Below are 10,775 nucleotides of genomic sequence, written 5' to 3' on the forward strand. Positions count from 1 at the left end.
GCGATCCCACCCCCTTTTGTAACTTTAAAGCTCCCGTGAGCAGTGGGCTGACGAGCCTGGGATCCCGCACCTACGCGCCTGAGTGGTACTATACCTGGCAGATATTGGCAGCCATCGGCAACCCCAGTACACGGCCTATCCCTGCTGACGAGGGGTGATACCCCGAAACACGTGTCCAGGGATGGCGAAGACAGCGAAGATAGCAGAAGATTGAAAGATGATGCATCGCGAACACTTTACTACATTGGCCAGAGTCCTTAGGGGCGACACCGCCGGTGTGTGAGTAGTGTGCGATCCCACCCCCTTTTGTAACTTTAAAGCTCCCGTGAGCAGTGGGCTGACGAGCCAGGGATCCCGCACCTACGCGCCTGAGTGGTACTATACCTGGCAGATATTGGCAGCCATCGGCAACCCCAGTACACGGCCTATCTCTGCTGACGAGGGGTGATACCCCGAAACACGTGTCCAGGGATGGCAAAGACAGCGAAGATAGCAGAAGATCGAAAGATGATGCATCGCGAACACTTTACTACATTGACCAGAGTCCTTAGGGGCGACACCGCCGGTGTGTGAGTAGTGTGCGATCCCACCCCCTTTTGTAACTTTAAAGCTCCCGTGAGCAGTGGGCTGACGAGCCAGGGATCCCGCACCTACGCGCCTGAGTGGTACTATTCCTGGCAGATATTGGCAGCCATCGGCAACCCCAGTACACGGCCTATCCCTGCTGACGAGGGGTGATACCCCGAAACACGTGTCCAGGGATGGCGAAGACAGCGAAGATAGCAGAAGATCGAAAGATGATGCATCGCGAACACTTTACTACATTGACCAGAGTCCTTAGGGGCGACACCGCCGGTGTGTGAGTAGTGTGCGATCCCACCCCCTTTTGTAACTTTAAAGCTCCCGTGAGCAGTGGGCTGACGAGCCAGGGATCCCGCACCTACGCGCCTGAGTGGTACTATACCTGGCAGATATTGGCAGCCATCGGCAACCCCAGTACACGGCCTATCCCTGCTGACGAGGGGTGATACCCCAAAACACGTGTCCAGGGATGGCGAAGACAGCGAAGATAGAAGAAGATTGAAAGATGATGCATCGCGAACACTTTACTACATTGACCAGAGTCCTTAGGGGCGACACCGCCGATGTGTGAGTAGTGTGCGATCCCACCCCCTTTTGTAACTTTAAAGCTCCCGTGAGCAGTGGGCTGACGAGCCAGGGATCCCGCACCTACGCGCCTGAGTGGTACTATACCTGGCAGATATTGGCAGCCATCGGCAACCCCAGTACACGGCCTATCTCTGCTGACGAGGGGTGATACCCCGAAACACGTGTCCAGGGATGGCAAAGACAGCGAAGATAGCAGAAGATCGAAAGATGATGCATCGCGAACACTTTACTACATTGACCAGAGTCCTTAGGGGCGACACCGCCGGTGTGTGAGTAGTGTGCGATCCCACCCCCTTTTGTAACTTTAAAGCTCCCGTGAGCAGTGGGCTGACGAGCCAGGGATCCCGCACCTACGCGCCTGAGTGGTACTATACCTGGCAGATATTGGCAGCCATCGGCAACCCCAGTACACGGCCTATCCCTGCTGACGAGGGGTGATACCCCGAAACACGTGTCCAGGGATGGCGAAGACAGCGAAGATAGCAGAAGATCGAAAGATGATGCATCGCGAACACTTTACTACATTGACCAGAGTCCTTAGGGGCGACACCGCCGGTGTGTGAGTAGTGTGCGATCCCACCCCCTTTTGTAACTTTAAAGCTCCCGTGAGCAGTGGGCTGACGAGCCAGGGATCCCGCACCTACGCGCCTGAGTGGTACTATACCTGGCAGATATTGGCAGCCATCGGCAACCCCAGTACACGGCCTATCCCTGCTGACGATGGGTGATACCCCGAAACACGTGTCCAGGGATGGCGAAGACAGCGAAGATAGCAGAAGATCGAAAGATGATGCATCGCGAACACTTTACTACATTGACCAGAGTCCTTAGGGGCGACACCGCCGGTGTGTGAGTAGTGTGCGATCCCACCCCCTTTTGTAACTTTAAAGCTCCCGTGAGCAGTGGGCTGACGAGCCAGGGATCCCGCACCTACGCGCCTGAGTGGTACTATACCTGGCAGATATTGGCAGCCATCGGCAACCCCAGTACACGGCCTATCCCTGCTGACGAGGGGTGATACCCCGAAACACGTGTCCAGGGATGGCGAAGACAGCGAAGATAGCAGAAGATCGAAAGATGATGCATCGCGAACACTTTACTACATTGACCAGAGTCCTTAGGGGCGACACCGCCGGTGTGTGAGTAGTGTGCGATCCCACCCCCTTTTGCTCTATATGTGACAATTGCCTTGTTACTAAATCCTTGACCCATACTGACTACATTTGACAGCCAAGAGTTTGAATAATTGCAGGAGCAGTAACTTGATCTATTTGCTATTATGTCCCTGTGGACTTGCATATGTTGGGGAAACCGGAAGAGAACTAAGGTTAAGACTGCTGGAGCATAGGTCAGCATTGAAGACCAGAAAAGTTAATGCCCCACTGGTCGATCATTTTGTTAAATTTAATCATAAACATACTGAATTTTCTTGGTTCGTTGTGGAAAGAATTGAGTGCCCAAGGAGGGGCGGTAATGTGGAAATATAAAGAAAAAACAGAGAGCAGTGGTACATCTCAACCTTAGATACCGTTAACAAGGGGTTAAACACCAAGGAGGACTGGATGAGAATTGTACCGCAGTAAGAATAATATAGCCATCTGTATAAATTCTGGACAATAAGAAAAAAGAGCATGTAGTTTCACTGTGTGAGATTGGGAGCAAATAGTAGTTTTCCTCTAAAATAATATTCTCTTAATTTTAAGAAAATATGTAGGGAACATGTTAGATTTGAGCCTGGGGAGTTGTTATCAGGTGGCAACCCCTGGATAATGGGAAATAGTTTGTCAGCACTAGAATCCTAACATTATGTTCGTAATAAACATGACACACATTTTTTAAAAAAAAGTATAAAGGGGGAAATTCTAGTGTAAGAATCGATAGCGTATCAACATTATTATAGCTGACCGTATGTATTAACATATTGGTCAATAGCAATATAAAACAAAATAAACACCTGGGGATAGAATAGGTGAGTGGTCGTGAATAAGCATCTTTTTCCATGAGGCAATTAAAAATGTAAGGAAATGATGGCATCATCACTTATAAAGATGAAGAGGTTTTATAATTGTGAGGGGCATGCCCTGTAATGAATGACAACTCCGCACCCGTAAGAAATAAAATACCAAGGCTGGGTCCGAAAACCGGGTGACCGCGATCAGATCATATAGGTGCAACATGAATTCAAGGTAGTGTTGTTGTTAGTCGACTAGGGAATAATAAAGTATTATTGAAAGCGAAAGAGGTGTGGCTACGTCGAAAACGTCAGTGAATGACGTGGTTAAAAGGAGCCATTGAGCTGGAGCGCGCTCTTTTCATGTGGGCATTGCGATATACAGCACGCCACACGCCGAGAGCGGGTAAAACAACAATTGGATAAAAAAGGTCAGCGGGCTGTTTATATGAAATAATGGGACAGATTATGCCACTGTGGGGAGGACAGTAAGTTTTAGCTCTGGGAGCCACCAAAGATAAACCCCACTTAATTAATTGAGCAAAATTCTAAACGTTAGCGAGGTCGCGGGAACTCCGAATGTCATAAACGAGAGATGGGGGTAGCACATTAAAGGCTTAATTAGAATAATATAGTGAGCCATAAACATAAAGGGATTAAGGATAAAAATAGGGAGGATAAGGAATGTTATAAAATGTGTAGAAACGCTCAAAAATTAGTCCGAATAAGAGAGTAATCATCTGTAATGTTTTCTGTTTGCCCAAAATGACGAGGAGCACACTGTGGAAGTTTGAGGAAGATTCGTTATTTATTTATCTTCTCTCATCGCTTAGAGGAGCGCCGGGCGTCTTACACGGACCGCTCCGATCGCTCACACATGTGCCGCGGCTTCCCGCGCATGTGCACATCCTCCGCGGTCTTGTCTTCGCGTGTCGCGTCATCACGCGTACGCAAGTACTAGACCGCTACACTACATATCGCCCGTTTTTAATACACACAAATGAAGCATGCTATGAGTCCACTGCTTCAACATCCCCCCATTTCAAAGTCTCTGAAACGAGCGGGAGTGACCACCGCTCTCCCAGCACGTGTACGTCTTACCGGGGTGGAAGCTTCTCGGACACCATATCTCCCAGGACTCAACATTCCACTCCCCTCTTGACTCCGTTAATTTCTCTGAGGTGTCAAGTCCTTTTCAACTCTCTCTTCCTCTACTCTCGGAGCTTCCAGATCTTCTCCCTCTACATGCAAATGTCCTTCCACTTGACTTCCGCCTTCTTCCGTTTTACTCTCCTCTCTGCCACTCAGTCCTTGATTTCGTTGGCCTTCCACTTTTTCCTCAGGCCACTGTAGAATCTTGTTACATTTAGCCATGCGGTCTTGGGACCACACATTACCATCACTAAGCAACGCAGCCCTGTTGTATACTTCCTCCACTTGCATGGGTGGGCTGTACTTGCTTTCTCCTTTCCTTTTCAGCACGGCCAGCTTAACTCTCACCCATTCCCCTTTTTCCAAAGCCGCGTCTTTCGCATTCCTTCTCCTGTTATAGTGTTTAGTATATACTTTTTGGGCCTTTTCAAGATTGTGCTGGACTAGGGCAGGTGACCATATGCTGGTGACGGTTTTCTCCCTCCAGACCACATTGTCCTTCGTGAACGGGTGCCTGCCTCTTAGGATCTGGAAGGGGCTGTATCCTGTAGAGGTGGGGGTAATCCTGTATGCCCACATCATGCTTTGGATTTCCTTCTCCCAATCTTTGCCCTTCATGATGGCAGGATCCCATGAGGACTCGATTAAATCTCTCCACCTGTCCGTTGCTCGACGGGTGGTACACTGACGTGTGCTTCGTTTTGATTCCATTCCTTTCCGCATACTTGTACCACTTCTCAAATGTGAACTGTGGACCATTGTCACTAAGGATCGTCCTCGGGATCCCTTCTCTCAGGAACACTGAGGTGAGAAACCTGATGATCGTGTCAGTGTCCATCTCTTCCTGCACATGTATTTCTGGCCACTTAGAATATTTGTCCACCAAAACGCATAAGTATTTCGGCATACCATGGCTATCCAACACTGGTCCCAGGATGTCAACTGCTACATCCTCCCACGGGTTGCGTGGATGATCAAACCTTCCCAACGCAGGTCTCAATGGCTTCAATATTTTTTGTGCTCCTTGGCACTGGTCGCAGTCCCTCACGTGCCTTTCTACTTGACTGTCCAGTCCCGGCCACCAATACATTTGCTTCACTCGTAGTTTCGTTTTCACGATGCCAAGATGTCCTTCATGTAGTTGGCGCAGCAGGAGTGGGATCAGTCTCGTGGGGGGCCCCACTTTGTCTCCTCGATATAAGAAGATTCCGGAGTCGCTCATCGACAACTCTTCCCTTATTTCGTAGAATTTTCTGAGAACTTCCTTCAACCTTCTTTTCTCTGGCCAACCACCAAGTACGCATTCTTTGACCTCCTTCATGTCTTCTTCCTCGTCATATGCCTGCGCCCATTCTTGCCTGCTGATCACTTTTTCTGAGTCTTCCATCACAGCTATCATCTCCTCATCCTCCAACGACGACTTAGGTGCTTCCTCCATAGCCGAGGCTCAACTGAGGTAGTCAGCAGCTTTGTTGCGTGTCCCCGGTATGTACTCTACATCATACCTATACTCCAGCAGCTTCAGCGTCATCTTGGCTATGCGTGGGGTGGCAGTTGCATGCTCACTCGAGGTGAGTACCTTGACCAGCGGTTTGTGGTCCGTTTGCAGATGAAATCTCGTGCCCCAGAGGAACTGCCTGAACTTCCCCATGGCCCAAACCACCACCAGCATTTCTTTTTCAATCACACTGAACTTTTGTTCTGTAGGGGATAACGCTCTGGAAGCGAAGCTAAGAGTCTCCACCGTGCCATCTTCTCTCTCTTGAGCAAGGACCGCCCCTATCCCCTTTTCACTGGCATCAGTGGTAAGTATTGTCTGTCCAAGAGGATAATGTCCATGAAACTGCACCACCTGGCTTATGTCTTGCTTCAACACTTCGAATTCCCTCTGTGCTTCATCATCCCAGTGGAATGTCGTCTTGTTTCTTATTAGCTGTCTCAACTGTTGTGTTTTCGTTGCAAAGTGCTGAACGAATTGACTATAGTATTCGGCCATCCCTAGGAATTATCTCACTTCCTCCTTGCTGACGGGGGCCCTGGAGTCACAGATCGCCTTCACATTTTCTCTCTTAGGGGTGATTCCATGTCCTCCAATTTCGTGACCTAGGTAGGTGACAGACGTCATTCCTAGCCAACATTTGTTCCATTCTGCTGTCAGGCCTTTCTCCTGTAGCACTCTAAGCACTTTGTTCAGTTTCCGGTCATGGTCCTCACGGGCCAGTCCCATCACCAAGATGTCATGTTGGAAATATTGGACGCCGTCTACGTCCTTGAACAAATGGTGCATCAGCTTTTGGAACACCGCCATGGCCGATGCCAGCCCAAAGGGCATTCTGCAAAATTGATAGCACCCAAACGGTGTTATGAAGGACGTGAATTTTCGGCTAGATGGATGCAAGTCTATCTGATGATAAGCGGATGCTAGGTCAATGGTGGAGAACCACTTCACTCCTTTTGTTCTGGCTAGCATTTCTTCAATCCTGGGCAATGGAAATTTCTCCACTATCAGGCATTTATTTAGTTCTCGCAGGTCCACACACAAACGCACCTTGCCGTTGGGTTTTCGTACTACGACTAAGGGAGATAGCCATTCCGAACTGTCTATGGGCTCAATTATCCCTTGTTCTTTAAGTCTGCGTAGTTCTTGCTGCACCGCTTCCCTTGCCGCTATGGGCACATTCCGGACCTTGTGGGATACTGGACGAGAGTTTTCCTTGAGCAGGATTTTGTGCGTGAATTTCTCAAGTTTCCCGACTTTTCCTCCGAATACTTTTGGGAATTCTCTCCTCATTTCCTCCAGATTCGGCCAGCACTCACAGTCTGTTAGCAATATTTGCTCTTTGCCTCCCGGGTCCAGCTTAATACCCAGGTCTCCTTGATCTCTCCATCCCAACACCGATGGGCCCTTCTCTGCTACATACAGTTTGCAGTCTGCTGTTCTTCCCCTGAATTCAAACTTCAGGATCCGGTAGCCCACCATGGGGATTGGGGTGTCAGTATATGATACCGGCCGAATGTCTGGTGGTTCCAACTTGGGTCCCAGGCTGGGTCTGAACTCTTCCTCCCATACAGATCTTTGGACTATGGTGTATGGAGAGCCTGAGTCTATCGCAACCTTGATTTTCACTCCTCCTATCAGCATGTCCGCCCGTGGTTTACTCGAGCGCCTGTTGTCTATTCCCAGCACTTGTTCCTCGATGCACAGCACCAGGTCCTCTTCTTCTAGCTCTTCTTCTTCTCCTTCTGGCCGGCCTTGCATCACATATTTCACGACCGTCTTCTTGGCCATCCTGCGACATACCTTCTCATAATGACCCACTAGGCCACAGAACATGCATTTTGCCCGGAATGCTTGGCACCGTTTATCTTGGGCCGCGTGTTTCGTACTTCCACATCTGTAACACGTGGCTTTGTTCTCTGGGGACGGTTTCCACGTTTGACCTGACTTTCCTGACCATCTGTTGGTTCCTTTATTATCTCCCGCCGTTATTCTGTTTCGTCCCGTATGCTCTGCATCGTCCACCTTATTCACCATGGGCCTCTGCGTGTTCTCCCTTTTTGCTGCGTCGGCGCATCGCTTCGACAGTTCCGCTTTCTTTACCATCGCTATTACCTCCTTCAGCGTCGCCTCTCCGTGCGCCCACAACTTATCCTGTACCGTCTTATTGGTGGTGTGCATCACGATTTGGTCCTTTATGAAGTCGTCTTGTAGTGTCCCATACTTGCATGTAATCGCCAACCTTCTCAACGCCGCTACGTAGTCGTCAAATGATTCTCCTGCTTCTTGCTTCCTCTGTTGGAAGTTAAAACGATCAATGGAGACGCACACCGCAGGTCGGTAGTGATTATCTAGATCTTCTAGGGCATGCTTGAAAACATCATCATCGGCCGCTGGTCTAGTCGTGGGCACTGGGTTCGTGAAAACTCTTATCCCTTCCGGGCCCAGGTTATGTAAGAGTATCCTTCTTCTCCTCACGCTGGGAAAGGGTTCTCCATTTTCATCCTCTAAAGCTTCTAGGTAGTTCTTGAAGTATTCCCTCCAGTCTTCCCATTTCATCTGGGGTTCTCCTGGTTTGGGTAGAAACGGAATCTGCGCCGTGAGGGAAGATGCTTGTGTACTCATCTTGGCCTGTTCCTCCGGTTCCCCTCCTTGATTCCTAGGGCTCCCTGGCGCGCTTGCGTTCCCGCCTTGTGCCGTGTTGGTTCGGGGTTCTCCTTCTCCCCCTTCTCTACTCTCTCCCCTTTCAGCCAGGGCCTCAGTGGGGTGTATCTATCCTCCTACCGTGCTTCCCGTCCTTGTTTGCCGCAGTTCTTGGGCTTGGTGCACGTGGTGCAAGCGTCTCGTTTCCCTGCGCCTCTGCCACGCTCCTCCTGCGATTCACTGCCACTGTGTTTCTTCCTTTGTCCTCCGACTGGTTTTGCGCAGTGGTCTTCTACTGTCTGTTGTTCCTCTGTGTGCCTACTTTTCTTTTCTTTTTTTTTTTTTTTTTGTAAGCAGTTTGGGCCACTAGTAGTAAATCCCAACCTCGTCGCCACTGTAATGTTCTCTGTTTGCCCAAAATGACGAGGAGCACACTGTGGAAGTTTGAGGAAGATTCGTTATTTATTTATCTTATCTCATCGCTTAGAGGAGCGCCGGGCGTCTTACACGGACCGCTCCGATCGCTCACACATGCGCCGCGGCTTCCCACGCATGCGCACATCCTCCGCGGTCTCGTCCTTGCGTGTCGCGTCATCACGCGTACGCAAGTACTAGACCGCTACACTACATCATCTCGTTTTGATTTCTTAATTTATCTGTCACGATGGATGCAGCCATGACAGTATTATACCCCGGGTCACAGAATCATCATATGCAGGCCCAACAACTCGTAAAAGGTGAGACCTTGTTGGTTAGATGCACGTTATTTTAATATTCTGTCAGTCGGCAATAAAGGATGGATAAACCTACAAAACAGGTTACTTTCTTTTTAAATAGGCAAACCGATAGACGACTGTGGAAAAATAACAGCGCTGTCAAACAGTAAATAGATGATGGCTATGTGCGAATAAAGAAGGTAATATTAAAAGACTTGATTTTGTGAAGGCCATTTAGGTTATGTTAAACTTAGAGGGCACTAACATCATGTTTATGTGTATTTATGCTTTTACAGACAGGGTGGTTTTAAAGTTATCGCACTGAGTGACCAAGAAGAATCAGTTGTGTGAACGAACACAGAACTTTTTAAAGGTAAAGGGCCATTGAAATTGCAACCTTAATGATTGTTCCACGCTAATAAATTCGGAGCAATAATAGTAATTTTGCTGTACTCCATAGATTGTCAACGACGACATTGGAATATTGAAATATCCCTTTTAACAATATCCAGGAAAACCCTCACACATGTGCGATTGCACAGGTGAGTTAGTCTGTTTAGATAATACAAGAACTCTTTTTGTCTGTATGGATGAATGAATGTGTAGATTGCTACTGAACCAAGAATGAAGCACTTACAAAGAATGTTAATTAATTGGAGAGGGTCAAGGAATAATGAAATGTTCACAGAGAAATTTCATTGGTTTTTAATTAATTGTCAACAATGGTTTAAGTTTTTACTTTACAGTTTTTACGATAGACACAGTGAAAGTATCTTTTAAGCTTTGTTGAGATTTGATTGCAACAAGCAAAGGAAGTCTGTAAACATTTTGTAAATTGTCTCACTTTTTAAAAAAAAATTGTTTTTATTTTTATTTTTGAAAGGTTAAAAAATGTTTTGTTTTATTTTGAATTAGGTAACACCAGTATTAAGGAGAATATACTAAATCTGTCCTGATGAAGGTGGTTTTATCAATTTAACACCACCGAAACGCGTCAACGCTATATACCTTTGTTAAATTCAGAAGGGTCAGCAGTGTTGTGGTGACAGGAAATGAAAAATTCATGCACTCTGTTGTTCCAAGTTAATCTGAATTAACGTCAGTAAGACAAAGTGAATTGTCTGCTTCTCTCCTGTTAGTTTTTTGTCAGATATGCACTGTGGTTTTTAAAGAAAAATTTCTTCATGTTTTTAATTTTTATGTATTTGTAGATCAAGTGTCATGGTTTTTAATGACAAATAAATATTTGTGATAAAAACGTTTTTTTGATTATAACCTTTTCCTTGTAAGTGCTTTAGAATTTGTTGCTGGTTCTATTAGTGTGTTTTATGTGAGTGAACGGTGCGGCACGATTGGTCTTCAGGTAAGACAACACCAAAAGGAAACCTTTTTCTTTTACTAAACTGTTCCCATGAAGCACAGGGTCAAGACTGATTTGCATATAGCTCGGTCCAAACTGGGATGGTGTGATGAGCAAAAGAACGATGGATTAAACCCAAATCTTTTGTTCGGCCGTCCATCCATCAATTGTTCCTTTTGCTTTTGTCGCCCTAAGTGGGAGGGGTATGCCGAGATGTAGGTCCCCTGCTCACCTTGCCACTGGATTCAAGCTAGCCTGGCTGATATGGGGTGATGCCCGAAACAG

The 10,775-nt window shown here is 47.5% G+C and overlaps 1 long non-coding RNA gene across 1 annotated transcript; it reads left to right on the top strand.

Annotated features, from left to right (window-relative positions):
• Positions 1–9,174: 9,174 nt before the first annotated feature.
• Positions 9,175–10,368, top strand: LOC144785505 (uncharacterized). The gene is made up of 3 exons (XR_013601933.1): positions 9,175–9,503; positions 9,591–9,672; positions 10,046–10,368. It is a non-coding gene; the product is annotated as an uncharacterized LOC144785505 (long non-coding RNA).
• The last annotated feature ends 407 nt before the right edge of the window (positions 10,369–10,775 follow it).

The sequence above is a fragment of the Lissotriton helveticus genome, chromosome 10 (genome assembly GCF_964261635.1).
Source record: "Lissotriton helveticus chromosome 10, aLisHel1.1, whole genome shotgun sequence".
NCBI lineage: Eukaryota > Metazoa > Chordata > Amphibia > Caudata > Salamandridae > Lissotriton > Lissotriton helveticus.